This window comes from Vicugna pacos, unplaced genomic scaffold (assembly GCF_048564905.1).
Source record: "Vicugna pacos unplaced genomic scaffold, VicPac4 scaffold_21, whole genome shotgun sequence".
Lineage (NCBI taxonomy): Eukaryota > Metazoa > Chordata > Mammalia > Artiodactyla > Camelidae > Vicugna > Vicugna pacos.
The window spans coordinates 20,890,950-20,917,840 of NW_027328742.1; the positions used below are offsets into that span (position 1 = coordinate 20,890,950).

Consider the following 26,891-nt stretch of genomic DNA (forward strand, 5'->3'; position numbering starts at 1 on the left):
GGAGGAGTCCTTCTTCAAGGTCTAACCCCCACCTTTTCCACTGGAATTGGACTCACACTAAGCCACTGTCCACCTGCCCAGCTCACCCAGAGTCAAGTCCAGACACTTGGGGTCGCCATTCCACCCTAGAACCCATGAAGTTACTCAACTGGCCAGTCCTCAGCCTGCTCACCTGCCTCACCTTTCCCTCCTGCAGTAACCCCGTGACAGCCCCTGTCCACAGCGCCCTGAGCCTCCGCTCCTGGCCCCGGGCTTCCCCCCGGGGTGTGGCCCCGCGTGGGGTGCCGGCCCGCCGCCAGTCCGGTGAGTAGACACTGCCTTTTCAATGGCAGTTGTCTCCTGATCTCTTGGCCTTCCTGAACCTTAGATTTTCTACTAAAATAATCTATTTGAAACCAGCCCGCGAGACTTTTTGCAGACACTTAGAGTAAACAAATGAAGAACAAAAGACTTGTATAACTTTTTATATCGTCAACAAGTTTAATATTTTAATATAAATTAGAATTCCTTTCCCCCATAAAATCATACGCTCCTTGAGGGTGGAGGAGATATAAACATTTTGTGGACAGGACCTGCGAAGTCCTAAATATCTGTCTTCCCAAACTGAGGACTCAGGCCCAGGCTTGACCAAGTCCTGCCTTCACACTGTGAGTGGAGTTTCATTGGTTTTGAAATTAAGCTTTTACACTTAGCTTAGTAGAGAAGTTGTCGGTTTCAAACTAATCTTTCCAGTAATAACCAAGTTACACCACTGGTGGCCTCCCTGTTCCCTGAGTAAATCAGTTAGATCCACAGATGTCAGCAGGGAAGGAGTCAGTAGAGAGTATTTACACACACACTGCGTCTTTGGGAGACAGTGGGGCTGCACTCTGAAGGATGTCAGCTCCTGACTCATTTAGTTGGGAGCATCCATCTTCACATGTTGGATTTCCAGAGAAGTGTTCAGAGGGGAGAGTGGACTGGAGCCGGGCTTGGCTGTCACCCACGGAAGGGAGGACTGGAAACCTCAGGCAGCTGTGGTCCTGGGAGCAGCCTGATCCGGGGGCACCACTAGCAGTGTCCCCTCCTAGACTGCTGTCCTGCTTAGAGGCAGGCCCAGCTGCTGTAACAGAGAAACAGGGAGAGGTGGCCCTGGGTCAAAAGTGACAGTTCTGTAGGGTAGGTGCATCTGCGAACACAGGTGCAGCAGGACGACCATGGTTAATGACACTGCATCGTGTCGGGGATGCTCACCAGGAGAGTAACCTTGAGATGCCCCCACCACACAAAGTGAGAAATGGGTGAGGAGGTGGGTGTGTTAATTAGCTTGCAGGTAGTAATCTTTTCACCATGTATATACACACCGAAACTTCATCTTGTACTCCTTAAATTCACGGAATTCTTGTAAAAAAAAAAAAAAAGACGCGGTGTGGGATGTGAGTGGCCAGCATCTGGACCGTCTCTGACTTCCACAAGACAGAAATGACACACCTGCCAGGCTCAGACCCGACCTGCAAAGGGTGGCAGCTTTTGCTTCGTTGTTCTTGGAAAGCAGCCGGCAGGCTGGGGGGAAACCCGGCAGCCACACGGAGGCGGAGGCCCGGCCACCGGCCGCGCTGCGCCCGGGATGGCGGCCCCTGTGGGCAAGGCCTCCGCTGAGGTCCCGGCGGCGGAGAGGAGCCGCCCCCGGGCCTGCCCGCCCCGTGCAGCCCGGCGGGGTAAATGAGGGTTGCTTTAAACCGCTGAGCTTAGGGGCGGCTGGTTTCAGGACAGCAGGTTCATGAACGCCGCCCCGCCCTCGCCCCCGCCTGCTCCGGGTCCTCAGACTCCCCTCACCTTTTCAGATTGGGGTTTGTGCCCCGCAGAGCCACAGGCTGAGATCACCCCATGTGACAGGGTTTGGAGGTGCAGAGGTTGAGTGAGGTCCTGAGGGTGGCCCCACCCGGTTGGTCTGGTGTCCTTACAGGAGAGAGAGCCCCCAGAGCTGGCTCCCCGCCCCATGTGGACACAGCGAGGAGGCAGCCAGCTGGCGGCCAGGACGATTGTCATCACCAGAAAGCGACCTCGCTGGACTTTGCTGGGCCTCCCCCCACCAGAACTGTAGGAAGATGAACTTCTGCTGTCCAGGCCTCCTGGGTGGTGACCCTGGGTCGTGGCGGCTTTTCCAGCCTTGGCAGCTCTGCACACACTCCCTCCTGCCTGATGCTTTGTGCACTCCTGCTCAGCGACTGTGCTCCTAACTTGGGGAGGGATAGGTGGGGCATCAGCCAGGCCCTCCTCCTTATTCCCCGCCTCAAAGCACCTGCTCTTCCCCACAACACGGCTCAGGCAGCAGTGTGGCTTAAATGTCCCCGTACAATGCTTCTCCCATCCTCCCAGGTAGGTACGGGGCCTGGCACACACACCTGCTCAATTTTTAGGAAAGATGCTTTTCTTAGCCAGGAAGGTGAGGGCCCCCTCTGACCCAGAAGTCCTGCTTCCGGTGTAAATGCCAGTGGAACGTGGGAGCAGGCCTGGCAGTGTGTCCCTGGCCTTGAGCGAGAACAGGCCCAGCATGCCTCATCAGAAGCACAGACGAGCGTGGCCCATCCACACAGGGGACACTCACCAGCCATGGCCTCAGAGTGCGTCGCCCAGATGGCCAGTCCCCAAAGAGGGAAGTAGAACAGAAAAGCCCAGTGCTGGGGCTGAGAGGTGCCTGTCGGGGAGTCAGAAGACGAGGCAGAACAGACACAGGACTGTCACTGAACTCAGGGCACTGGACCCCTGGGAGAGGTTTGTTTTCTTTTACTGACTTGAGCAGTGAGGACAGTGGATCTTCAAACTATTAACAACACACACACACACACCCCTATGTAGGTGAGTTTTTTATGTCTCCTGTGGGTTCATCAATAATTTTTAATGAAAAAAACCCACAGTTTTTCAACAAAGTGCAAAGTTATTATTTTTAGAAGGGGGGACAGAGCCCCCGGTTTGCTCCTCAAAAACCCCGGCCTATTGCCACATTTGGATGAGCCTGGATGTCTGGCAGCACCCAGCCATCCCCTCGGGCTCACCAGCAGCAAATGAGTGAACAGCCAGTGGTTCCCAGTTCTCTTAGTGCAAACCCCTTGACCAGAAGGACCCGGACTCCCTCCCAGCACTTCTAGGTGGGCACCAATGCTCACCAACACAGCCACACCACCCGGACACTGGCAGATGTCAGGGACCTGAGTGGCCAATAGAACCCTGTGCACCTTCTGCCCCAGGGCAGTGACCAGGTCAGCCCAGTACCATCAGCCAGACTCTCCAAAACAAAAGCCAGCACAGGCCGGTGAGGAAGGGTGGCCTGGAGCAGTCAGAGAGCTCTTGCTCTTTGTTTTCCTTCTCCATTTTATCACAGATATGACATAAAAAGTAGGCAGTGCGTGTGTGTGTATTTCTTAACTCCATCTTGACCTTGCACCCCAGAGGAAGCCAGTGACCCTGTCCTGTGAGCGGCCCTGTCCTGTGAGCTGCCCTGTCCTGTCCTGTGAGATGCCCTGCCCTTTCCTGTGAGCTGCCCTGCCCTTTCCTGTGAGCTGCCCTGCCCTACCCTGTCCTGTGAGCTGTCCTGTCCTGCCCTGTCCTGTCCTGTGAGCTGTCCTGTCCTGCCCTGTCCTGTCCTGTGAGCTGTCCTGTCCTGCCGAGTGAGCTGCCCTGAGAGGGGCCCATGTGTGAGAAACGCTCACCTCCTCCACTGTCTGTGACTCCTCAGCCCCTTGGATGGTGCGGCCCCAGCTGATGTCTTGACTGCAACCTCATGAGGGACCCTAAGTCAGAACAACCCAGCCCTGTCTGCTTCTGTCCTCCAGGGACCAAGACAATAAATATTTGCTGCCAGGAGCTGTGATGCAGCGAGGGACCAGAAACACACGACGCCTCCTCCCCGCCTCTCCACCCCTCGGAGCTGTGGAGGTGAACTTATCTTCATCTGTTTACCACCTCTGCTTCCTCTGTGAGGACACGGGGTCTGTCACGGGCACTGCAGGTCCCTGGAGCTAAGGCTGACAGGGCCTCCGGGCTCAGAGACTGAAGCACAGTAAGGCAGCAATGCCAGAGGCCCCATCACTGTGGAAAGCCCCGTGTGTGAGAGGCCAGGACACACCAGCGAACAAGAATGGACCCTGAGCAGACCTTCCTGGTCCCTGCCCAACCCCACCCCTGACTGCTTGCCAAGCCACCTCAGAATGCCACTCCACCTCTAGGAGCCTCGATTTCCTCCTCAGTGGACTGGGGGTGACAGGAAGATTGAGCCCCAAGAATGTGGAAGGAGAGAAGGTGGACCCCTGGGCTGGAGAGGCTGATCAATAAAGCCGCTTCTCCCAGCACCTGCCTGAAGGTGCACTGTGAGGCTGTGAGCCCCCTCCCTGGGTGGCGCTTACAGGCAGACCTGGGTGCCCGGAGGAAAGGGCGCCTTCCCTAGTGGGTGAGGCAGCCCCAAGTGCAGGGTCTCAGCGCAGGGCCTGGCCCCGAGCAGGCTCCAGGAGTCGTGTGTTGTGTGAGTCCACCTCACATGCTGACAGCACGGTCACATATAAGCCAAGGACGGCATGTTAGGAGGACACCCGGGAAACCCATGGTGCATCCTTGCTGGTCCTAGGACAGAAGAAGCAATGCAGGACACAGAGATGGGGTAGACAGGACTCAGGCAGAAGATGCCTGTGTGTGCATGTGTCCGTGGCATCACCATGGACTGGGCAGCAGGCGGCGGGAGCAGTTCAGAGCCCTCTGGTTTCCTGCTAGGGAGGACAAGAACTAGGAACAGGATGACTTTCCAAACTGGCGTGAATGTGTGTGAGGTCATGGAAGCAGTCTCATACCTGTTAGCTCATGTCCAGGGGTCTGACCACATCAGGAGCCAGGATGAGGCTTCACATGTGCTCACGCTGAGGCCAGAGGTGTCTTAGTCTGAGCTGCCCGAGACCCACCCTGCTCCGCACCCAGCCGTGGTTCCGCTGCCCAGAGGAAATGCCCTCACGGGAGCCATCGAGCCCTGCAAGACCTGGGCCCCAACTCTCTGTCTCCCCTGCCACCACTGGCCCCCCAACCTGGCCCTCTCCTCCTCCACCCTGCACTCCTGACTTATCTGAACCCTGTGTGCTCTCCAGAGCACGTGTCCCTCCCCCACACACTGTGTGTGTTCACTGTGTGTCTCACTCGCTGTGTGCCTCCCACCCAGGTCAGTGCCTAGCACACAGTAGGGCTCAGTAAGTAGTGAATGAACGACTCTTACCATCACTGCTGGGGAGATTCTTGTCTGTGGCCTACAGCATTCATACACCCAGCACACATTCACTGAGGTCCTACTGTGTGCTGGGCGGGTTCAAGACACCAGGCACAGCAGGGAGTAAAACAGGCAGGTCTCCATTCTCATGCAGCAGACAGCCTGGTGGGGGACACAGAGAAAAATAAGTAAAATATACACAATGTCCGGCGGTGATAAGTTCCATGGAGAAAAATAAGGTCAGGGAGGACATTTGAGCAGATACCTGGAGGTGTTTTAGAAGCAGAGGGAGAGAGTTCCTGGCTGAAAGGGCAGCCAGTGCAAAATCCCTGGCCACAGTGGGATGCACGTGGAGGGTCTTAGGTGTCCTTGTGGGTTCTTTGTCCCACCTTGAGTATGTGTGTTGTTTTTTATTTGTAAGCATTAATCTCACCTTTCTAGCTAAATAACCTGCATCACTAGTCTGTAAAATTTAGCCAATTCTGTCTCAGGTGTTGTGGGCACAATGGCGAGCTAGTTACTTGGGTTGGTAAAGAATTACCAGCATCTGAGAAGGGTTTAGGAAAGTTTAATAGGGACACTGCTATAGCCCACATCGGGCCCCACAGACAAGAGGTGCCTGCATGAGCACCAAGGGTAGGTGTGTGGGGTCTGTTATTGGGGGTTCTGTGCACACAAGGAGGAGGGGGCTGCATGATCAGTTCATGCACAGGTACCTGGTTGGTTGTGGGATCTGTCAGAGGCTTCCCTGAACAACAGGCTTTACCACTTTGATAAGGGCATTGCCTGTGTTCCTGAGGCAATGAGTTTTCATAGAGTAAACACACACTAAGAGAAGATGTTTTATATCTTGTAGAAATGCAGGTGTGCAAAGGGTCATGCAGTGGGGAGTGGGAGGTAAAGTGCCACTAGGCTCCAGGCATACAGAGTCCAGGGGTGGGACCATATTCCTCTAGAGAGTGCCAGCTGGCTCCACACCAGGGACTTAATGTGGAAACAGGAGAACCTGGGTTGTCAGCACGTGTCTACTGAATGACCTCCCTAAGCCCTGCTCTGTTAGGCACCAGGCAGCTGTGAAGTGAACACGAAGATCTCCGCCCTGAGGTCCTAATGAGTGAATATCTTGACATCCTCAAGCCCCTTCTTCTGCACCACTGCCCCACTCATCTGGGTCTCAGGCTCTGACCCTGACCTCAGTGGCTCGTTTGTCCCCTACCTCCAGCTCCTCTGGACATCTCTGTGCTGAGTTGGTCCAGGTCAGCGAACCCCAAACTGAGCTCTGCCCTTGCCCCATGACTTCCTCCTCCATGTGAAGTCCCCTCATGAAAGAGGCCACCACCAGTGGGATCCTTTAGTCCTGAGGCTCGGCCTTCCTCATCCCTCTGATGCCTCCCAACCCATGATCCCGCTCTGGGGAACCCCCATCATCCTCTCCTCCCCTCTTCAGCCTCGGGCTGCACACATACACCCTGTTCACAATCCTCCATGAGGCGGGTCCATGTTCACTTGAGGACACAGATTTTGACAAATGGGCAGTGCTGGGAATGAACAGCAGGACCCTGGAGCAGAGGACAGACGAGGACTCCAAATTTGCCAGTGCACAGGTTATAGTGGCGGCAAGGTGTCCATAAATGATGAGGCTGGCATCACACTGCAGCCTGGCCCTCTGTTCCCTCAGGGTGCCCTGCGTTTCCTGCCTTGGTCTGAGGGGGCGCCCCCCTCACTCTCTGTTAGAGGGATGTTCATTCATTCATTCACACTCTCATTTATAATGTACGTGGGTTCTGGCTAGATGACAGCTCATCCTTGGGGACACAGCTCAGACCTCACCTCCTCCATGAAGCTCTTCTGGATTCCAAGTCCCTCCTGCAGCCCCTCTGTCCTCCCCTGGCACCCCCAGGGCTGGGACCTCACTCTGATTACCTCTCCAATCTGTGAGCTCTGTGAGAGCCCTGGGCCCAATATGGAAAGTGACTTAGAAAAATGTGCCAAAGGGGCTAAGAAAAATGCTACTAATTCTGTGTTACAGACAAGGACACTGAGGCACAGGGAGGGCAGTGTCCACCCAAGGCCACAGAGGAGGGTCTCAGTGAGCCCCTCCATGGCCCTGTTACTAGTTCTCTGTTACAGATGAGGACACTGAGGCACAGAGAGGGAGCAGGGACCTGCTATAACCTTGGCCCCAGGGCCTGTGTCCTTTATGACCAGCTCCGTGCTGCCAGCAGGGGTGTAGTCCTGGAATGGATGTTGAAAGCAGCCTGACCCCCAGGGCCCCATCAGATGCAGAGTCACTCAGCACCTACTCCACACCCCTGGGGTGAGGACCTCATTGCTGTTCCTGGAAGCTGGCTGGGCCTCCCTGTGGATTGTCCTGGGACAGGCCAGGAGAGGCTTGGGGCAGCCACAGGGCCCCTGAGGCTAGCTGTCCCCAGCTGAACAGCTCTGGTCCCCTTGACTCTCCCTGGAAGAGGCCTGATGACAAGAAGTATCAGCCGTGCAGCCAGGTGTGCTGTGGAGATGAGGAAATGGGGCACCACGCAGGTACATGCAGATGTTCAGGTATTTACTCAATAATCATTGATTCAGGCCTTGCAGGGTGGCTGGCCTGGGGCCAGGCCTGGGGGTCCAGCAGTGAGTACAACCAACCCCTTGAGCCTCCTGGGAAAGCAGTGCTCAGAGAAACGGGCCTTCAGTGCCCCCTCCCTGCTCCCCATGAACAATCACACTGAGATGAGGCTGCGGCCGTGGGTCCCACTGGAGGGTGAAGGGAGGGGGGACACCCAGAGTGGGCACCGACCATGAGCCTGGACACTGGAACCAGACGGCCTGGGCTGTGTAACCTGGGGTGGTCACCTCACCTGTCCTCTCTGTGCCTCAGTTACTTCTTCTGCAGGAATGGGTGATAACGCCTGTCCTTGCACCACAGATTTCCACGAGGAGTCAGTGAGCTTCTCTTAGGCGTGTAGGACAGTGTCTGGCCGTGGGTCAGGATCCCGCTCACCTCACAAGAGTCTGTCCCACTTTAAAGAGGAGAAAGCCAAGGCTGAGGGGGTTATGAGACCAGCCCGGGATCGCCCCCTCCTCATGCTCTGCTGACATCCCCTCCACCCCGCTCTCCTGTGTTCATGTCATCCTTTTGTCCCTCACATTGCTAAGAATCTCTGAGCAAATCCACGTGAATGGAGACACACCCTCTCACCACTTTGGTCTCTCTGGACCATGAGCAAGACGGGGATATCGGGCTCCCCCAGACAGTCCAGGAGGCCCAGCATGTCCATCAGTGCACTTCCACTCAGCACGGAGTCGGTGTGAGGCCCAGGGCCAGAGGGCACTGGAATAGCCCAGAATTGGGGAATGCCAGGTGCGTGGTGAAGCACACAGAGGCCCCTGGAAGACAGTGTCCAGGCAGCCAAGGTGCAGGGCGTGAGGGTGCCCAGAAGGAGCAGAGGACAGAGTCCAGCCTGGACACCACCCCCTGCTGGGCCATGAGAGGGCATGAGAATCGGGACAAGCCAGGGCCCTGCTGGGACTCCTCCTCATCCAGCAAAGAGGCGAGAAAAAGACAAGGAGACAAGTGCAGCTGACCCCACGGCGCTCCCTGTGTGCGGGTGCTGCTTCCAGTATCCTGGAGGTTCCTTAAAAGCTTGTAAAGTGGCTGCTTGTTCCAGCCCTGTGTGGGCAGAATTGAGGCAGGGAGGATAGTGACTCAGGACAGAGCTAGGATTCGGCCCAGTGTGTGCTGGGCCCCTCGCTGAGAGCATCCTCTGGGCATCATGGACTCAGGAATTACCCCGACCCCCCCTCTTAAGGCTCCTGGCATGTTAGCAGGGAAGGTCCCAGGGCCCACACCCTCTCAGGGGATCCCAACATGTGGGATCACCACGGTCCTGGGAAAGGAGAGAGTGTGGGCTGGACGTCAGGTCTGCATTAGACCCCAGTGCTGCCCCTACCGCCGCGTGGCCTGGAGGCTTTCCCCTACCTCTCTGTGCCTGGCTTTCCAGCACTGACTCAGAGGACTGCTGTGCTTGGCACACAGTAGGCCCCCAGTCAGAGGAAAAAGCCAGCCCTCCCCCAAGAATCTCTCCTCTTACAGGCCCAAAGCTAAGCTAGGTGCTGCATGTCACCAGAGCTGACCCTTGACAAGCAGGGCAAGTGCAGTCCAGAAGCTCCTCCCTCCGGCCTGAGGCCCTTCCCTCCTCAGCGACAGTGGCTCGGAGCAGGCCTCGGCATCCCAGAAGTCTGAACTGAGCCTTGTGACCTGGGGAAGTCCCTGTTCCACACAACATGGTTTCCAGGTCCTTCCAACAAGGCACACAAGCACCTGCTCAGTGTTTTAGCTGCAAGGTCCTCCCTTTGCAAATTGCCCCATCACAACCGGGCCAGAAGATGTAAGCTCCAGGCCACGTGACTATCAGACACATGACTTCAGGGAAACATCCCTGCCCACACTGTACTCCTGAGAGCCCAACTCCTAGAAGAGGGGATGGTGACCCACAGCTCTGCAGTTTTATCAGAACACAGCCCCCACCCACCCACTACTGGAAACACGTGTGAGAAGTGATGATTCCCGAGTGCCTGGAGCCCCGTCATCCAGAAAGCAGAGGTCAGGGTAACAGACAGACGAGGAGAAAGTACTTTCAGACCATATATCTGATAAGGGGTTAACACCCAAAACATATAAGGAACTCTTACAGTTCAACAGCAAAAACAAGCAATCTGAGTTAAAAAGGGGGCAGAGGAACTGAATACATTTTTCTAAAGAAAACACACAGATGTCCAACAGGTACATGAAAAGGTGCTCAACATCACTCATCATCAAGGAGATGCAAATCAAAACCACAGTGCGATATCCCCTCCCACCTGTCAGGATGGCTGTCATCAAAATACAAGAGATGACGAGTGCTGGCGGGGTTGTGGAGAAAAGGGAAACTCACGCGCTGTTGGTGGGAATGTAAACTGGTGCCATCACTGTGGAAACCAGTATGGAGTTCCCTCAAAAATTCAAAAATAGAACTCCCGTATGATCCAGCAATTCCACTTCTGGGAATATAGCCAAAGGAGATGTAATCACTATTTTAAGGAGAGAATAGTGCCCTCATGTTCACTGCAGCATTATTTACAATAACCAAGATATGGAAACAACCTGTGTCCATCGACAGATGAATGGATAAAGAAAATGTGATATATATACAGAGGGAGAGGCTTCAATGTTCCGATTTCACACATGAGAAAAATGAAGCTCATTTGCTTTGAATAATTGAGCAAGTGATGGTGGAAGCTTTGAACCCCAGTTTTCTGATTTCAAAGATACACCTCAACCCTGAGTTTCAGAAGGTAGGGGTACAGGCTCTGGGGGCCCTCCACCTTCCACACTTGTAGTCATGCTCCGGGGCCGCCATCCCAGAGGTGGCTGCGTAAACACATTTAATCCGCTTATTCTGCACCTGCTCAGCCCTTGGTTGACACTCTTTTGTCACTGCCTGATACCAGCTGAGGTTTTATAGGTAAATCATCACCAGCTACCCGCCCACCCCCCCCCCGACATGTGGGGCAGGCCCCTCCTAGCCTGGTCATTCTAAATCTTTAGCTCACACATCAGCACAACTGCTTCAAAAGAGCCTCACTTCCTGTGTGGAGGTGTTGACAAGGGGAAGGGAAGGGAGTTGGCGGTGGTCTCTTACTCTGAAGGTGACACATGAAAGGGATATGTTTATGTCCATAATGGGACTCAATTTGAAGCTAAGAACGTGGTCCCAGAGAGGAGTAAAAACTGAGAGGCTACAAAGCTGCTGAGAAAGGGGCTTGACTATTGGATTGAAAATGTGTAACTTAATTTAAAATATCATCCCCCTGGATGACAACAATTTGCCCCCAAGGTGAGAATTGGCCCCCTGACCCCTGGGCACCCCTCACTTCCAGAATGTAATCATCTGAGCATGGGGGGCTTTAACCTGGGGGGCTGTTCCCTCAGTCATAGGTGCACCTGCTCACATGTGCGCCCATGGACTGCAGTGCCCACATGTCAAGGCGCCTCTCACACCTGGCCAAGGAGGCCCAGGTCATAAGAAAGGAACTACAGTCTGTGGTGTCACACATGAGTCCCTGCAGGGGTGAGTGTTGTAGAGAGAAGAGCCCACCCCTCCGCTCCCCACCCTCTCCTCCAGGTGGAGTGCTGGACGGAGCAGGACTCCTGAGCCCCTAGGCTTAGCAAGCATCCTGGCTGAGGGTGGGGAGGCTGTCCACTCTGAAGTCATAGGTCAGATGGTAGGTTGGAGACCCACCCCCACAGCTCACCAGCGAGCCCCTCTAGTCTGTTTTCTCCTCTGTAAACTGGGACCAATCACCCTCACCCTCAGACGTGGGGGCACCCTGTGTAAATTACAACACAAAGCCCTGGGCTGTTCCAAGTGCCCTGGGGTGTCCAGCCCCGAGGCCGGGCAGGTGGGAGAAGAGAGGTGTGGGTTAGCAGGTGTGACAGCAGAGCTGAGACCCGGCTGAGTGTGTGCGCACTAATATCCAGGAACTGGGAGCTGCCACTAGCAAATCTGTTCCCTGAGGCCATGTTTACTCTCCCTTGTCAGTTACAATCCTTTATTTGAACAGAGGTCTCTGGAGTCTATTAGCCACATCATTGCCTGTCACCACACTGTTGCAGTTCTAGGGTCTCCATTTAGCCAACTTGAAAGAATAGTTTTGTTTTTGTTTTTGTTTTTGTTTTTTTAAACCAGTGACAGAAAACCAAAGTGGCTTAAAGAAGCAAACCGGGCAGGAGAGAATGACTTACTTAACGGAGACATCCACAGGGAGACAGCTTCAGGCAGGGCTTTATCTGGTGCTCAGTGACATCAGCAGAAGTCATCCTTCCCCACCTCTGGGCTCTGGCATTGGTGCCATCTTCACATGGCTCTACCTTTATGAGAGCAAGACAGCCACCAACTGCCACAGGCTGACATCACCACCCCTCAACTCCCAAGTGAAATAGAACTTCTCTTCCCCCAGGATTCCAGCACCAAGGCCTGACCTCTGTGGAGCCTGATTGGGCTGGTGCCCAGCCCTAAGCCAATCCCAGTGGCCAGGGAGGATGGAAAATGCTGATTGGCCAGATCGAGGCCATGTGACCATCCTCTCCAGGAAAAAACGGGCTGTTCGCCCGCCCGTTTCCACAGTGGAAGAGTGTGATGTCTCCCAGAGGATCCTGCTATTAGCCCAATCTGCAGTTAGCATGATGAGCTGGGATGAATCCCTCTGCTTGGTGACAAGTGACAGGTCACTTAGTGGTTCCTTGCTCCAGAGAGGGAGGCATGTCCACTCAGGATTGGGGCTTCAGGTCCAGAGTAGAGCAGAAAAGCCTCCAGTCTCCCAAAAGTTGGGAATGTGAGCAGTGACACTGGAAAGGCACTCCTCTCTGCGGCCCTTGGCTTTCTTCTTGTCACAGTGGCGAGTGCAGTGCTGCCCCTCACAGCCCACCTCCCTGCTGGGAGGCCTTTGCAACAGGTGGAGAGTGCTTGGAAAAGCCCACTTATTCTGAGGAACTGCCGTTGTTCCTGGTGATGCTATTATTTTCATGTCAGTTGTGAGGTGGGCCCTGAGGGGTCCCTGAACTGGGGGGACAGACACCCACAGAAACTGGACCCAGTATTACTGTTCATTCAATGATGATTTGCTGAATACCTACTGTGTGCCGGGTTCCCAGGGTAGAGCAGTGATGCCGACAGCACAGGGTCCTGCCCTCCTGGGGTGGTAGACACCACAGGGGTACAGATGTGAGCAGCATGTGGAATTCTGGGGATCCCCAGGTAGGGGAGGCAGGCCTTGCTGAGGGTCACAATCTCATCTTTTCCGTCTCTGAAACCGTAGTGCTGGGACCTCTGATCCCCTGCCAAACACACCTATCTCCCAGCTTGTTCTTAGGACTATTTCATCAAAAGCAAGGAGTGAGCATGTTCAGGGAAGAGCTATGAAATGCATCTCCTTGGGGAAATTCTTTGCGGTTACAAGATCAAGTGTATGTACGTACACCTTGCTGTACTATGGGGTCGTGAAAAAGGAACCCTTCCCACTTCTGCAACAGTCTTCTATGTCCCACTTTCCCACTCATCTCAGCAACAACGATGACAAGTTAAGTCAGGGAATGACTCATTGCCGGTCTCAGAGTTCTGTGAAATTTTACTGCCAGTCTCCACCCTCTAGGACTGACTCCTTGTTACTGTTTAAAAATTAAACTTGTGGAGCTGGCAAGGGATGGGAGGCAGATACTGAAGGGGATGCACACTTGGCAGGATCTCCCAGCTCTGACTTTACCCTGGAATCCCCTTCACCTAAACCCACCAGGATTTGGGGAACTTTTACTTTCAACCCGGACCTCCACCCAGCTACCAAAACTGAGATGGGAGCAATGGTTGCTTCTTCTTGAGAGATTCCCCCCAGCTACCACCCTGATACCCCCTTGCCACTGCCCAGGGGGAGAACATTTTCCTGGGACTCCTTGGATCCTAAACCCGGAGGAAATAGGGGGCACTGAGAACAATGAGAGTCTTGCTCTAAAACCGGGAAGGTCCTCACCTGGCGCAGAGGTCAGATGAGCCAGGGTGCTCCGCTGGTTGTCCAGTGTTGCAAGTCTACAGTCTCTTGCCTTTTTAACATCCCGCTTCTCTTTCAGGTGCCCCCATCACCCCACTTTGGCTTCAGGGTTGCAAAAGCAAGGAGCAATTTTTCAAAAGCACACTCAGACGCACACCAGAGGCGACTAGGGAGCGTCAGAAAGGCGCAGGAGGGAAGCAGGGGGCAGGAGGAGGCAGCGGGCAGGGAGCCACGGGAGTGGGAAGCAGGCAGGTCCCCTCGCAAATCCCCCTCCTGCCTCACGTCGCATCGCTGGTCTGGCCGGGGACCGAGGAGCCAGGGGGCAGGTGGAGGATGGAGCTGGCGCTGGGCAGCGGGCTCGGCCGGAGAGCGGAGGAGGTCGGGGGTTGGAAGAGAAACGCAGAGCGAGGGAGGCGGCTGGAGGAGGACGATCCCTCCGCGGGATCGGGCGGCGGTGCAGACGCCCTGGTCGGGCTCTGTGGAGCTCTGCTAGTTTTCAACCCGCTCTCACAGACTCCAGCCCCTCGGGAGCTCCCCAGGTGACTGTGAGCTTGGGCTGGGGACAAAAAGACCTGACAGCTTCAGCACGGCCACCCGGCCAAAGGGAACAAGAAAAGCAAAGCCCTTCTCCCATTCTGTTTTTCTTTTACTTTTGTGCAGCCCTGCTCGGTGGGAGGGAAGGGGTTAGGCTGAGCAACCCCGGAGGAGAAGGCGTAGGGTCCGGGCGGGGGCCCGGGGACCCGGGGGAGGGCGGTGCGGACGGGGCTCTGAAGGCGCGCGCCGGGCGGGCGGGCGGGCGGGCGGCGCCGCGCGGAGGCGGCGGCGGGGACGGGGCGGCGCGCGGGGCCGGGGCCGGGGCCGGGGCCGGGGCCGCGCCGTCTGCTGTCGCTGCGCTTCGCCGTCTCGGGCTCGGTCTCCACAACCGCCTCCCCGGGCGCGGTGGCGGCGGTGGCGCTGCGGCTTGGATCTTGAGCCCGCACACACCTCGGTGGTGGCCCGCGTCCCCACTCACACGGTCGGTCAGCGGCCCCCGCGCCGTGGCTTTCGGGGAAGGAGCTGCTGCGAGCGGCTGCGGCGCTGAGCTCAGCGCGCCCGGGGAGGCCGGGGGAGCCGCGCCGGCCGGAGAGGCCCCTCGGCCGGAGCCCGCGCCCCCTCGCGGGTCCCGGGGTGTAAGGAGCGCATGGGAGAGAGAGATATTTATATACAGACAGACGACAGACAGACAGACAGACAGACAGACAGACAGACAGACATATTAATTCATTCATTCATTTTTAGCTTGCACAGAGGGCATTTTCTTGGGGTGATTTTTTTTTTTTTTTAATTTCACATGTGTGCTGTTCAGCAGCAAGGCAACCCGAGGCAGATGCCCAGGCCGGTGGCTGAGCTCCCGTATATGGGTGGGTGTGGAGGGGGCAGGGGGGAGCTGGCGGAAGAGGGAGCCTGTGAGGGCTGGTGTGGGAGCCCCCTCAAAAATTTAAAATACACTTCAATTTTCTTTTATCAGAATTATCTCTCATTCTTGTGATTTTTGTATATACACATAAATATTAAATACATATGTATATACATACACACATCCATATATATAATTAATATTAAAGACATTATTTTTGGCATCACAATTTCCAGAACCATTCAAAGTTATCTTCTGACTGATGTATATCTTTGTAAAAGTGTTTATTATTTCATTAACTATAGGAATTGACTAAAGGATTACTAGTAATATATTATTGAAGGAAAAAAATACTCCATTTTCATTCATCATAATGTTCCATGGTTTTGACAAGACAAATTCAGCAACAACTCTTACTGTAGGCATGTAAGCAAGTATGAATCGATTGCAGTTGATTTATCTTCTTGATTATTACTTGTTTCCAAAATTTCCTTCAGCATTTCCAGGAACATTTTGGAATCCCGTCTTTACCTTATAATTTAAAATAATAGATCATTAGCAAAAGTCCAACGCCCAGCGGTATGCTAAAGGAGTCTTCGTAGCCTGTCTTTTCAGTATGTTTTCTGACACGGATTCCAGCTGATGGCCTTGTCACATTGACTGAAACATTGCCATCTCTGCAGTGTGAGATCACAAAAGTTGACTGAGGAATGAGTGATCACTGAAGACCCTCTTCCACTTATGACACTGACAGTGTTTCCTGCAGTGAGAATCCCCCGATGTCCTGCAAGTGTCACTGTGTGAGGAATAGAAACCCAACGTGTAATTGACTGAATTGATTCTCCACTAAGAATTATTTTGTGCAAGCTAAGAGCTTTCTTCTCCAAATAAAATAATGCTTTTCCTTCTTTTGTGTTTTAGAGATTATTCCTATTTATCATTTTCTTGTGTGCACCCAGGGCTGGAGCTTGGATGGAGGCTCACCCAGAGTCGTTATAGACCTGTCTGCTCAGCAATGAGAATATGTTCTTATGATCAATGAGAGCTTTTTTACATTGGTTGTGAACATTAAGTTTCTCTATCATGTGAGTTCTTTGGTATGCATAAAGATTGGCTCTCTGGCTACTGCTTTTCTTACATCTGTTACATTTATATGGTTTCTCCAGGGAGGGCTGGACTTGCGTATTTCAGGGCAGTTATGCTCTGCTCAGTCCCCAGCTGTTCATGGTCTGTTCATTGTCTCTTGAGGGCAGCCCTCATTGAGAAGAATGAAATGTTGTGGGCCTATTTCAAAATAGTTGCTTTCTGTTTCCCCTGCTGGAAGTGAGGCACATTGTCTCCAACTGTCAATGTGAAAACCTGGTAGGAATCCTGAACAGAAGTTGGGGGGCCTCCTGGAACTGCGGCCCCTGCCGTTTTTAACTCTCAGACTGGAGCACTGCGCCTCCAGCAGTTTGTCAGCTACGGTTCGGGTTTCCTGCCTGGGGTCCGTGGAGGTTTCTGCTTGTGCATTTCTTCTCTGGTCAGTGGATGTCTTTGCGTCCATCTGTCTGTCTCTCCAGTTCGGGGGTGGCAATGGGACCTGTAACCTCAGTTCTCTGAGGCTTCCAACAGGAGTCATTGATTTTGTTTGTTTACTTAGTTTTTCATTTGCTGTTAGCTAGAGTTAAAACTTCTAAATTTTTACATCCTGAATGAGAATGAAGTCTGAATTGTCCTTTTTTATTTTACTTCCCTGAAAGTTTTGCTTTTTAAAATTGTTATTAATAAAATAATCATTCTTCATTTCATTCTTAATTCCTAATTATGTTTACATGTTTATTAAAATTTACTTTATTTTAAATGATTCAAACCTAATTCACTTGTGTTTATCTTTATTTTCTTTTAACTTACAAAGTTGAAAGTTTAATTATTGCATTTTTGAACACTTTGACGCTCTATTAATTTGTTCAAGCCCAAGTTTCAATTGCATAATTGTGTTTCTGTTTAAGGGAACTATGCCCTTGGAGTTTTGACAGGCATTACATTGAATATACATATCGCTCTGAGTAGTAGAAATATTTCTTAACAATAATAGTTCTTCCAACCAATGAACCTGAGATGTCTTTCAATTTATTTGCATATTCTCCAATTTCTTTCATCAGGGTCATACTTTTCTGTCTCTGGTGGTAGGGACTATGGGAACGGAGTGGAGAATGGAGGAGGGGCCACCCAGGCATCTGCTGAAGCCACAGTTGATTTGGGGAAACACCCTTTTCCCTCACCTGCACCAGCTTAGACTTCCTGCTGCACTGAAGTTATGTGGAGAAGAAGAAAAGCAACATCAGAGAAGTCACGACCCCTCAGCCAGAATTAGCGAAAGTCCCTAGGGGTGCACAGCAGGGCTCCGGGCCCATGTCTGGGTAAGACTCTGGAAAAGGGATTCTCAATCTGGTGGAACCCCTTACCTGGAATTCCTGATCTGGAAGGTGCCACCTGGGTAGTGATCACGGGCTTAGTGGGACATGGAACCCATTCTGGATTTCTGTAGTTCAGTTTCAGCTTCTGCTCTTTCGGGTTTCTGAGGCTTCCATCTGCTGACTGAGGTCTGCTTCGTGTCTTTTGCTTAGAGATCAAAATGGTGACATCATTTCTGTTTCATCACAGTCCCTTGGGAAGAATGTTGATTGCTTGGTTCAACACGAGGTACAGACCCATGACTAGGGGAAAGGTGGTATTTTACTGTAATACCGCATGCCGTATGTATGCCCTTCAGTGTGTAAGAAAAAAATTGGAAGTATGTTTTCAGTAAATAAAGGTGTGAGGAATGGAAATGATTTTTGTTAAAAGGAAAAAGAAAAAAGATGATTTTCTCCTTGAGCTCGTTGTTTCTGAACAGAAAAAAATAAGGGACAAAACAATATGGATACAGAAAGTTGAAGGAGGTTTGTGGAAAAGACACACTGAGAAAAGAATTTTGTACATGGTCGGGATTTTCTAAGAAAATCTAAGGCTTGACTAAATGTAATTAGGTAAACGGATTTTGTTAAGAGTAGACAGATGCAAGGTTGCATTTGTTTTTACTCTCTGTTAGTGAAAGAAAGATTTCTTAAACTGTTGAGTGGCTTCTGATAACAGAGTATGTGAATTTCTTTGTCTTTAGGCAATCTGTTCCCTAGCTGCTCTTGAAATATTTTATTGTCATTCTGGTTAAACAAATAAGAATTGTTTTGCAATGATCTACGATCTTATCTGACCAAGTATTTTAAAACTCTGACAAACTTCCCAATTATCAAATATTAACTAACTTTCTTTGACCTCCACCTAACTTTGGAATGCTTCAAAGAGCCCCTGGAGCATCCCCAAAAGAGATCCCAAACTGATTGCATTCATTTGATAGGTTAAATTACATAGGAAGCATTATTGAATGAGTGATGACAAAATATCTTACATTATATGGTACCTGTGAATGTTATTAGCATAAAGATACTAGAAGTTATATGGAATACCTAAAATTTGGTATGTCCTGATAAAATATTATCAATCATAATTCCAGTTATTGTCTTAAAATGTATGTCACAGCATTAACCAAGTTTCTTTATCAGCTGCATTGTAGTCAGGTCTGTAACCATGCCTTCCTGAGCCTTCTGTCACTCATAGACAGTTAGGCTTTTACTCTGATGCCCTTGCAAAATGCCTCCTTTCCGAAAGGTTTATGGAAAGCACTTTTTGATAAGCACAGGTTTCTGATTTTCAGATCACACCACTGGGCTGGGTAAGAAATTAAAGAAATCTAATGGAATTTTTTATTTCATAAAACTGTTAACGAAATATTAGTTACATGAAATGGAGTAAACTGATGAATATAGTTCCAATTTTTGGTTTTATCTGAACTATTCCTGGCTTTTAATCTTTATTTTCCAGATATGAGGTAATCTTCCCCTGAAGCTAGTTATGGCTTACAGGAACTTGGTAAAGTACACCTTTGTGAACAGAATTGAAGCATTTATCTTTTCCTTCTACCTGAGACCTCCAGGAAACTCTTAGGTTCCTAGCAACCTTTCCAAGTGAATGAGGAAGGCCACTTCATGGCAGCTGCAGGAACCTCAAGATATTTTGGAACTCAGGAAGAGAAAAATCCACCTGGGCCTGCAGGTACTGCAGGTTAGGGCTGGTGGTGTGGCTTTCCTGACCTTGGGAGGCCTTTAAAGGTTTAACTTGAGGTCCCTTATAAAAAGTTCCAGCAAGATCAAATTTAAAATAGCCTCTTAAAATATTCTTTTTTACAGAGTGGTGGATCTTCACATAGATATTCTTTGCACTGAACGGTTTGTCAGGAAGCCTGGAAAGTAAAAGTTAAGTTTTACTGTGACTGTGTGGTGTGCATGGGGTCCAAGGGAAGTGAGGGTCTTGCAGCGAAGGCTTCTGTGGGGCAAGACACAGTCTGAAAATGTGCTGATCGGTTCACACGCTTCCCAATGTGCAACATAGTGGTGTGGTGTTTTGTGACTGTGTCATGTAGTGGGGCATAGGTTGGTTTTCTCAGACACAGGTGGTGTTGTGTAAACAGAGATACAGCACATTGTGTCTGGAAAAAACAGTGGGAGTTTTGCAGCAACCTATGTGAATGTTTACAGTGTCATTAAGAATTGTTCACCAGATCGTAACACCCCTGGCACAATCTGGGGCAACCCTAGGCGGAAAGGTAACACCATGGTCAGGACAAGAAGAGGGAGATGACGCCTGTGGCCGACCAGTGTGTACAGTGGTGAGACTGGCAGCAGGGACACAAGTTGTCCTCATCATCATTGGAAAAGTGAGAGATGAGACCTTTCACATGCAGACACAGGTCCCAGTCAGTCACATTCTGGGCCAAGTGCAGGGACTGCTTGTTGCAGATCCAACCTGATGGCAGGCCTTGGGTGGGTGCACTCCTCACATTTACACTTGCCGCAGTCCTCACACCCGTAGGTGTGCAGCCCCGAGTCTTCCTTGCTCAGTGGCTTAAGCTCACCTGGCCTGAGCTCTGACCTGGGCTGCGCCTGGTTACTCCAAGGAGAAGGATGACCCAGCAGCCTCTTCTCAGAAGGGCTGCTGCTGGGGCTTGTCCTCACGCTGCTCTGGTTTGATTGTCTACTCAACTTCTTTGTCCCTAATATAGGATTGGAGAAGGTGACCCTGCACGTAGAGGCCTTGGCTAACTTCACACAAAAGCCCCGAATGATAGCCAGCAGAGTTTTACACTGTTGAACACGGAGTTCCCCCTAGTGTGGAAGACAGCTTTTCAGAGCCAGGTGGCATTAGACATACTGCCGGCTTCTCAGGGAGAAAGCAGTGTGATTACTCCTGCCACGCACTGTGTTCACATCCCTGATGAATCTGGAAATGCCCCTTCCCTTCTTGATGACGTGAAAACCTGGATTCAGAATGTTGACGGCGCTGACACAAATGCCCCTGAAGTTCGCTCTGACGTCCCTCATTGGTTTCCAAGTTTGTTTTCAATTCCTAAAAGCTGTGCTCTATGATTTCAGGAATATTTCAGCTATTGCTTGTGCTCATCAATGTTATTCCAGGGTTTTATATGTTTTTTAGCTTTTGATGTGCTATGTATCCTACCTTTGTCAAACTACGGTACAATCTCTAACATGACCCCTTTCTAAATGGCATGAACACGTGCATTTTTCCATCAGAAAAAAACCCAGATGAAACCCCAGTTCATTAGGAAGCAGTTTGGGGAGAATGGCGTCCAATTCCCACTTTCCATAGATATGGAAGGAATTCGCAGTGGGGAATATTGTCATTGGCGACCATCTGGTATTTGTAACTGCTTAGGTGTTCAAGGGTTCAGATGGCGTTTTTCCTGCTCTGGCCCACCAGGGTGAGGCTGGAGAGGACGGGTGGCTGGGTGGTCTGCCCAGCCCCCTGGTGGGGCTGTGTGCTTTTGCCCCCGACACCTCAGAAGTGGCAATTGGGTTTCTGTTTTCTGTCTCTTACTGTTCATAACTCACTGCAACTGCACACACAGGCACTCGTTTGTAGTCTCTTGTGGTTTCTTTGTGTTTTGCTGCTTGAGATGCAGGTCCTGGCCTGTGCCGGTGCTGCAGAAGGAGGCCCTGGGTCTCAGTCTGCATAGATATTAGAGACATATACCAGCCTGACTTTAAACTGCACACTTTTCTTTCCTAGCGCTTTTCCACAGCCTCCCTTCCTGCACACCCTTTGTTCTAAGCACAAGAATATTAGAAGATTCCCAAAGCCAGAGGTCAACCATGTGCCCATAATGACATGCCCAGTGGAAGGAAGAGCTGCTTCAGCAAAAGCAAGGACAATTTTGCAACAATTTGTCACCCAGAATGTGATCTCTAAGGAAACCAGTGCCACTCCTTGAATTCAAGCACCCTTCCTTCTCTCCCTGGCAGGCCCACAGTCTTGGAGGCATTAGCCCACTGTGAGCTCCTTTGCCTGGCAAAGAAATAAAGCAGTCTTTTCTGCTTCATCCAAAACTCTGCCCTCAAGCCTCAGTTCAGTCATCGGGGTGAGGAGGCCAAGTTCAGGCATCACTTCTAAAGCACTTTGGCACTGGAAGCCCTTGCCTGTATTGACAGGCAGTGACAGTATTTAAGCATCACGTTGAGGAAGAAGAGGCTTTTCCTTATTCCTGCGTCTCGAGAAACTCCTCCCAGGCTAGATGTTGTCCCGAGGCCTTCAGTCACTGTAGCTCCTGAAAGCGCCCGTGGGCGATGGCGCAACTGAAGAGCCGGGGTCCTCAGGCGCTGAGCGTGCTTTTCACTTTCTCTCCGTGGGGGTCGTATCAACTCGGAAGGACCCTTGGTTCTGAGGGGTACAGGATATGTTCCCATTTTTCAGGGAAGAGGGAAAGTCATTTTTATCAAAGGAAAGTCAAGGCTCAGAAAAACTTAACCTGAGCAGTGAAATAATTAGTGCTTTATTGCATAAATCAAGACGTATCAATGACAAAAAATAATAAATTGTGCCTGACATTAGTCTAAGTCTTTAAATAGCATCTGAAAAACCCACTTGGGGAAGCTGAGACTGCAAATTCAGTAAGGCCTTTCAAAACTTTATTTTTCTATTCTTTTTTCTTTTCCTTTTTTTTTTTTTTTTTTTAACTAAGGCTGTTCTACAGGTTAGCTGTTCCATTTCGTTGTATCCACTTTTAAATTTGGTCTTTCCATTTGTGCTAATAAACTAGCTGTCAGTGATGAGAGCTTTCTAAAAAATTAGCAATTTAGAAGTTTTTCCAACTCAAAGGATCCATCATTGGCCATTGAAGAATAATATCTTAAGAGCCTATTTGCAGAAAGACCCAGCGGGGACTTTCCAGTCTACCGTGGGTGCAGGAGGTATCCTTGTTGACGGCAAACATGATGTAGCCCCCATGATCCAAAAGTTCATTCCCTAGAAAGTCTGAGAAAGTAAAGAACTTTGTTATATCAGTAATAAAGCAGCGAAGGTTGAGACAACAGAGGCCCCTCGTGGACTGGGACACCTTATGGCAAGCTCCCTTGAGAACTGGTGCAGACTGACCAGGAGGAGGCTTGGAGTTCCAGTCTGTTCAGCTGGTCTCCAAATTCACACTGCGCATGCCCCTCCTGAGTGGGAGAGATCAGGGAGTTTCCTCACTGGCCAACAGGCCAAGCTCTCAAGACACTGGACAGACAAAAAGAAAGTCTAATTTGACCAGCGGTTGTTCTCCTTATGACAAATGACACAGAAGACAGAGATAAAGAAAACTAGTGACAATGTCTGGTTGGGAAAAGATCCACAAACCAAGAGTAACTCACTGAATTTCAAACCAAGAACTGTTGAGTCCAAGGAGCTAACCCTACAAATATTTTCTCCTGCTAATAGAATTCTAGAAGAGGAAAATTCTTACCTTTCTCATTTCCAAAAGACTCTGCAGGCAGAGACTCAGGGGATTGACCTGGTAAGAATCTCACCTACTGCTGGCTTTTGTCAGTCGCCCCAGGCTCTCCACCTGCAGCAGCTGTGAGTGAGGTGTGCTTAGCCAGGGAAGTTGCAGCTCATCCTCACTGTGGACTGTTGGGGAGGAAGAAGTTTTGCTCTATTCTTCTTGGTTCTTCTGGCCAGTCTAAGAATTACATTGACATGAAAGAGATTAACAGGGGAAAATCAAACAAAAGTTTAATAACATGTACACGTGGGAGAGACTCACGCCCCTGGAAGGCAGGCAGCCGAAGCCCAGCAGGAAGAGCCCTGCTGTCATTGCCAGCCCCCATGCCCATTCCTTCTCATGCTGCCCTGTGACCAGGCCCCAGGAGGGGGCCGGGCATGCACAGAAATCAGGACTTAGATCCAAACCAAATCTTGGCACCAAAGGAGGGAAGACATTGGGGCTGAGTCTTGGGGAGCTTGTAGCAGAACCCTCTCTGCTGACACACAGGGAAGCTGAAGCCTGGGGCAGGAGGGGACTGTTCCGCCACTTATGTGATGTTGGACTTTGCGAGGCCCCATTTCACTCTCACCCTATGGAAGCCCCTGTGGGAGAGGCTGAGTCCAGCTCCAACAAAACACCCTGCAGCTCTGTGGTTTGGCAGTTCTGTGGCTCCACCAGCCCAGGGAACTTGGACCACTGTTGTATGTGGAGCCTCCTTTTCCTCACCCCTAAAATGGGCCTGACACCCCAGCTCACAGGACCGGCCATGAGGGTCTCACAAAAGGTCTGCTGAATGCTGACAGCCCAGGCCTTGGTGTGTGGCCTCTCTCTTCCCAGGCCTTGACCCTGGTCCCCCTGCTCAGCCCCCAGACTCACATCCAGATCACCCTCCACACTGGGTCCAGCATCACCAGGTCGGTGATGTTTTTGCTGAGGGAGAGGATGAACCTGGGTTCTGATCTCAGGGCCCCACAGACCCTTCCGTGAAAACCCCTCACCCTCAGCTCTGGGTCCACCCCACTGTTTGCAGGTGGAGAAGTCTGGGACTCTTACTAGCCTCCTCGATCTCCACACCCCTCGCCCTACAAGAACCCTGGCTCCTAGTCAACCCCCAAGACTTGTGTCAGCAAATCACAGGGTGTTTGAACCTTGGCTACTCCCATCACCAAGTCTACCTGCATCAGCTTTTCCAGGCCTTCCTGGCAGTCACTTGGAAGGAGGATCTTAGCTAACGTGGCAGTGGGAGGCGGGGCTGGAGGAGGGAGGCCCCTCCTCCCTTGATTTGGGGGCCTCCAGCTGGGGGTAGCGCCCTCCTGTGACCCTGCAGCCCCTCCCATGCAGGGCGCTCACCCCCTCCCGCAGCCTCTCCCGGGCTCTGGAGGCCCCGCCCCAGGGCGCTGGGCTTGGAGGCTGCTCTTGCCGGAGTGGAGGACAGAGCCATTGAGCCTGCCCCCCTCACCCGGTTCCCCAAGCCCCCCGACCTCAGACCCTGACACCTGACCCGGGCACTGGTAGCTGTGCTACGTGCCCTCCAGCATGCTCTGATTCCAGAACAATCCCAGCGCTGGCACGCACTGGGTGTGTGACTTGGGGCTGCGGCCTAGCCCCCCGGAGCCTGTTTCCTCACCTGGCAAGTACTGGACGCCCACTTACCCGCCAGGTTCTCCTGAGGTCTCAGGGCCATGTCACTTTTATCCTCACCTCCTGCTGAAGCAGAACAGAAAGCCCCGCACCCTCCTACCTTTCTCCTCATCGCCGCTCTGTGAGGCTGGCCCCACGGGGTCATCCTCCCTCCATTTCCCGGCTGAGGAGGCAGAGGCCCGCCGAGGGGCAGTGGGGTGCTTCAGGGGCCCACAGAGGAGAGGCCATAACCCCTTCTCAGCCAGAGGCCCTGGGGCAGCGTCCCTCCCCCAGCCCAGCTCCGCCATCGGTGGGAGTTGTGCCCTTCGGGCTCCCAAGCGGCGACGGGCCCCCATCTGGGTGGAGCTGTGGATGGAGGGGACATGGGCCTTGGAGGCCAGGTTGCGGCCCCTGCCTGCCCCAGGATCCCTGCAGTCTCAGCCACCCAGGCTGGAAACAAGGCCATGCTGAAGCCTTGCCCTCCCCGGGAACAGCTCAGAACACCCCCTGCACAGCAGGCTTTCTTCATGCACTCAGGAACGTGACCCCTGAGGCACCACCTCTGACTCACAAGGTCGGAGGGGACAGGACACTTTGCTTCCTCTTTCACATGAAGCTTCTGAAGTCATTCAGGAAGGATCAACTAAGCTCCCATCAGTTCCCAGACATTTCTCATGGGCCACCCGGGGCCTGGGTCGTTGCTGACTGGGGACCAGGGTGAGAATCCTGACCGTGACTGACCAGCACTGATGGTGAGTTGGGCGCAGTGTGGAGTCACAGAATGCACACATACCTGTCTCCGGTCCAGCCTCTAGGACCCAGGACTGGGCGGCAATATGCACACCTAGACCATAGGGCCCCTGCAGTGCTCATCCTTGGGATGAGAAGGGCGCCCTCCCCTCGGAGGTGCAGTGAAGACAGAATGGGCAGCAAGGACCTGGGCTCCTGAGGACAGATGGGGCTGGTCAGAGAAGAAAGTTCCCCCTACCCACCCCGTCCACCCAGGAGCCTGGAAGAAGCCACGTGCCAGCGGGAGGGACTAGAATGGGAGCCAGAGACCCGCTAGCGCTGCCATCCGAGTGCCCCCTCCTGGAGTAGCACGGACACACCGCATTCCCCGGGCCTCCTGCCCCTCCACCTTTCTGTGGGCAGAACACATCCCTCGTCCTGCTGATCCAGAGAAGATGGGGATTTTTCAGACGCTTTAGTGAGAAACTGAAAACCACATCCCACCCCGTCCCCTTCCCTCCTTGACCCTCCCCCCTCCAGACCTCAGGCCTCCACGCTACCTCGATGAGCAGACCCCTGCTCCAGGAATCGGCTTTGCTACGCGGATCTTTACATTTCCAGAAGCTCTTCCTAAGGGGAAGGGGAAGAAGGAAGGAGAAGTTCAGAGAAAATGTGTGCATGAGGAGTTAAAGGGCAAATCCCTTTTACTTGAGAACATGGAGTGTTCAGACTGCCTGGATGAGGGTCTCACTGGGATTCTCTGGGCAGGAAGGTGCTGTGGGGCTGGGGATGGAGCCCTGGGGTTGGTCACCTGGGGCCTCCATTTCCATTTCTCCTGAGAAGATCTGTTTTCACCAGTTTGAGTTTCAGCTGGGCAGGGCTCTGTTGGTATAAAGAGAACACTAGAAATTCTCCAATTTGACTGCAGCCCCTGGGGCGTTTAAGAAAATAAATTCCTAAAGCAGTAGGAATGATGGCCTATTTCCCAAGGGGGCTTAGAGACTTGGCCCCCAACCCAGATCATGCCTGTCAAATTTGTTTCCCCCAGGAGGTGCCAGCTGCCTGGGGTTGGGGATGGCAGACAAATAAGTGACCCCACGTTGACTTTGAACTTCCTGTGGAGAGACACCCACCCACCCACGTAGAAACTGCCCCATGTCTCCTTCGGGGAGTGATTTGAGGCAGAGCAGAGAGGACTGCATTCAGGGAGCAAAATTTCCTGAGGACTGGAACCCTTGGGGAGGGGAACATAGCAGGCTTGGAGGTGGGAAGCTGCTGCCCTGCTTGCTCTTGCTTTAGTCCCCTCACTGTCTCAATTTGCCCTGGATGAGACACACCCCCAGAGAGCCCAGGGAGGACCTAGAAGGCACACAATACGTAAGACAGCAGGATGTTGAAAATCCACAGGAATGAAGTTAGCTCAGCCCGAGGAAGGAGACAGGTAG

At 52.2% G+C, this 26,891-nt stretch overlaps 1 pseudogene; it reads right to left on the minus strand.

Annotated features, from left to right (window-relative positions):
* Positions 1 to 19,381: 19,381 nt before the first annotated feature.
* LOC140694333 (protein sprouty homolog 2-like) lies at positions 19,382 to 25,025 on the minus strand (annotated as a pseudogene).
* Between the last annotated feature and the right edge of the window lie 1,866 nt (positions 25,026 to 26,891).